Source organism: Octopus bimaculoides, chromosome 11, assembly GCF_046866305.1.
Source record: "Octopus bimaculoides isolate indiv1 chromosome 11, ASM4686630v1, whole genome shotgun sequence".
Taxonomy (NCBI): Eukaryota; Metazoa; Mollusca; class Cephalopoda; order Octopoda; family Octopodidae; genus Octopus; species Octopus bimaculoides.
The window spans coordinates 14,722,639-14,727,638 of NC_142938.1; positions in this window are offsets into that span (position 1 = coordinate 14,722,639).

Sequence of the window (5,000 nt, forward strand, 5' to 3'; positions counted from 1 at the left end):
GTGCTCATTCGTACCAAAATGTATATGAGAGTTTTCTCTCATGGTAACTCTCCCAGTATTCCGTATTCTGTGGAGGCGCAATTACCCAGTGGTTAGGGCAGCGGACTCGCGGTCATAGGATCGCGGTTTCGATTCCCAGACCAGGCGTTGTGAGTGTTTATTGAGCGAAAACACCTAAAGCTCTACGAGGCTCCGGCAGGGGATAGTGACGAACCCTGCTGTACTCTTTCACCACAACTTTCTCTCACTCTTTCTTCCTGTTTCTGTTGTGCCTGTAATTCAAAGGGTCAGCCTTGTCACACTTGTGTCACGCTGAATATCCCCGAGAACTACGTTAAAGGTACACGTGTCTGTGGAGTACTCAGCCACTTGCACGTTAATTTCACGAGCAGGCTGTTCCGTTGATCGGATCAACTGGAACCCTCGACGTCGTAAGAGACGGTGTGCCAACATTCCGTATTCTAACACAGCATCCATTTTCAAACGGGGATAAATATTTCCCTTTGGTATTAATACGACTTCTGTCATAAATAATTTTGTGTGTGTATGTGTGTGCTCACGCGTGTTACGTATGGGTGTTTGTGAGAGAGAGAAGTGTTGCTAGTTGAAATCCATTATATTCCATTATACTATATCTGGGAGACAGTGCCGCATACATACTCTTTAATTCTAATATACCTATATTATTACACTATCTATTGCTGTTTGCATGTTTCTTACTGTATTTGCTTTCGTCTTTCTGCCATAGTATTATCAAAGCTTTAATCAGTAATGTTGTTCATGTTATTGCTGCTGCTGCTGCTGCTGCTGCTGCTGCTGCCACTGCAACTGTTGTTGTTGTTGTTGGTGGTGATGGTGGTGGTGGTGCCGTCAGTTGTTCTTCGGCTCTGAAAACCACCGTCTCATTGTTTGCGCTCTGACATAATAATTACTTAAATAGACTCTAGAAAATACAATTACTGATAATTACATTATTGAAAGTGTAAGAGGAATATACATACATACATGCATACATACATACATACATACATACATACATGCAAATATACATAGTTACATACATCCATACACACACACGCACATACATATATATATGCATGCATATATATTCATATATATATATATATATATATATATATATATATATATATACATATATACAAATATCTGTATGTAGATTATATGCTTACATATGTATGCGTGTGCATATGTATGTATATATGTGTGTGTGTGTGTGTGTGTGTGTGTGTGTGTGTGTGTGTGTGTGTGAATGTATGTATGTATGTATGTATGTATGTATGTATGTTCGTGTGCGTGTGTGTGTGTGTGTGTGTGTGTGTGTGTGTGTGTGTGTGTGTGTGTGTGTGTGTGTGTGTGTGTGTGTGTGTGTGTGTGCATGTATGTACGTAAGTATGCATTGACATATCAGCTACGAAATGAATTGCTGTTGAGATGTTTTCATTTCAACGAACAGTCGCAAATCTGGTGATGCAAAGAATAGTCACATGATTTCATCATCAATATGAAGCAGACGGCTGCTTACTTTTGGAAGGGTCCAATAGTTGAGGTAAGGAAACCTGACATAAATCTAATGAAATATCTCAGAAATTAAGGAACGATTTGATTTTATAAGTCTTATATTATTCTTTTGTAATTTAAACAAACAAATGGTGAGTTAGGTTATTTGTCGTGTTCTCTATATCAGAAATAATAATTACGATAGGATTAAAAACAGAGATTCAGAAAAACGTATAACACTTTGGTTGACTTTATTCTTAGACTGAACTACCAAGGGAAGTAACTCAGCACACTCAGCTGTTATTAACTGTTATTTACCAATTTGTGTTCCGTAGTAAACACCTCACTGTCCATTGTTATGTGTTTTCTTTTATCAGTTTCACTCAGTGGACAGCAGCCATGTTGGTACGTTGCTTTGAAGGGTTTATTGGAACAAATCGTTCCCAGTACATATTTTTTTAAATCTGATACATTTTCTATCGGTCTGTTTCCTCAACCTCATAAAAGCTTTGCGCGTGTGTATGTGCATGTGTGTATGTGCGTGTGCATGTGTGTGTCTTAGGAAAAGCAAGGAGTGAACACACATGCACAAGCACACACACACACACACACACACGCACGAACACACACATACACACGAATTCATTTTCGCTATTCCTAAATCATTAATACATAAGATGCAGACATACACAAACATATAGACATATGTATTTGTAGATGCACGGCTCACCTATGTCTGTATTCATATATATATATATATATATATATATACGAGGAGGAGTCAAAAATTATACGGACTCTTGTTTTTTTCAATGTATTTACACAAAAGCAGCGGGGTAAACAACTACGTCATTTTTCAATACAGTCTCCTTCCTTGTCGATGCACTTGATCCAGCAGTGCACAAGCTTGCATATTCCCTCCAAGAAGACGGTTTTCGGTTGGTCGTGCAACCATTTACGCACCACTTCTTTCACATCTATATTCGTAGGAAATCGATGTCCTCGTAAACCATCTTTGAGCGGTCCAAAGGTATGATAGTTGGAAGAGGTGAGATCTAGGCTGGAGGCAGTTTGTTGGCCAGCACCTCAAAACCCAATTGGTTAATGGTTTCAGCGATCTGGGCGGCCGTGTGTGGGCGTACCTTGTCACGCAACAGCAAAACTTTCTTTGGCAATAGGCTTCAGCGTTTAGTGCGAATTACTGACTTCAGTTTGTTGGCCAGCAAAGCACTGTATCCTGCACTGTCGATCGTACGCCCCTTTTAAAGAGAAATCGGATCACTGCTCTTCGGATTACTGTTCTTCTTTGGTGCACGTTGTTAGTGGAGCGGTCTTGCGTACACAATAAAACCAGAAAGAAAAATGGCGCGATCAGTCTCAAACTTCAATCAGGTGACCACAATAGTATCAACTATAAGCATGCATGCGCAGAAGGCGGTGTAACTATGATAAAGATATGTTGTGACGAAAGTGCGGATAATTTTCGACTTCTCCTCGTGTGTGTGTGTGTGTTAAGTTCTTTACTACCCACAAGGGGCTACACACAGAGGGGACAAACAAGGACAGACAAACGGATTAAGTCGATTATATCGACCCCAGTGCGTAACTGGTACTTATTTAATCGACTCCGAAAGGATGAAAGGCAAAGTCGACCTCGGCGGAATTTGAAATCAGAACGTAGCGGCAGACGAAATACCGCTAAGCATTTCACCCGGCGTGCTAACGTTTCTGCCATTTCGCCGTTCTGCCAGCTCACCGTGTGTGTGTGTGTGTGTGTGTGTGTGTGTGTGTGTGTGTGTGTGTGTGTGTGTGTGTGTGTGTGTGTGTGTAATAAGTAACAGACTTTAAAAACTAGTGACGGGTTGTTTTGAGCGACTAAACCTCTACATAGCATAACAGAATCATCCAATAGTAAATTGAATTAAAATCAGAAATTAATAAATGATCGTATATTTGTAGCTGGATAACATATTTTAACCTTTAATATTCAGTCGTGAAGGCTTTCGATTTAAACTGTCGTTTGTCGAATGTTATTCTTTCTTATTTTTCTCATTAACAACTTTGTAAACCTGTAGCTCGGACAGAGTCACTGATCATAGATGCTGTCCATATATTTCCATGCACCCATCCCGCCTGGTCTGTTCAGAGTGGGTTTTAACTTGTTTTAAGTTTTAGCTTCAGTTTATTCATCTTATTCATCTTAATCGATTCCGTGTGCAACGAAACCTAATTTCAATGCTGTATTCTCATATGCGTATGAGTGAAACATAGCAACGCGTGTTTTAGCAGCACACACAGATACAATAAAAGTGCGAATCAGCGAAGTAGACTTTATTAAACAAGTAAAATCTTCTCTACAACTCTGAACTACCTGAGAGAGCTCCTTACGTGGAAAAAAAAATCAGTAAGCGCATGTGTTTGCGTGTTTGCGTTTGTATTTATGAATAGGTGTGTGAGTTATATATATATATATATATATATATATGAGAAGTTGTTTAGGCGGGCTATTTAAGCTAGTCGTGTACATACGTGCATATATATGTATGTATACGTCCGTATATGTAAGTATACTGTTTATATACATGTATTTGTAGTTATGTACTTGAGTATATTTCACTGATGAAGGCAGAGCATTTATGCAAAGCCAGAAATCCAGGATTTGAAATTATCTTATTATTTTTACTGGTTTATTTGGTCTTCGTCTTCGCTAATCGTGCCATGCGGACATTTATTGTGGTTTTGGAGTCAGGATTTGACTGCTATTTTTTCAGCGTGGTGGTATCTCTTGATACCCTGTATTATAATTTTAAATAATTATTACCTTTGATGGTTTTTATTCCCATGCTGACCACTTGATAAGATCAATATTTTAAATACCGATCTTATCCTTATTTATATAAAATATATATATATATATATATAGATATATATATAGATATGCAGGGCAGGGAATCTGTGTGTATCAAAAATATCGCTCTCAATCTGGAGTAATAATTTGTAGTTTTGAAATCAGTAGTTCTTTGACTGCTATTTCTGAATTCTCAGTATGTTGGAGAAGCAGGTTACTGTCAATCCCTATATATTTATGATTATAGATATATATATATATATATATATATATGTATGTATGTATGTATGTATCCATATATATATATGTATACATACATATATATATATACATACATACATATGTATATATACACATATATTTATGGATATGTATACATGCATATATATGTATGTGTCTGTGTGCGTGTGTATGCATGTGTTTGCATGTGTCTATGTGTCTATATGTGTGTGCATGTATATATATATATATATATATATATATATATATGTATACGTTTCATATATGTGTGTGTATGTGTGTGTATGTGTGTGTCTGTATCTGTGTATGTATGTGTGCTTCATATATGTGTGTGTGTGTGTGTGTGTGTGTGTGTGTGTGTGCGTGTGTATGCAGATATGTATGTCTGTATGTA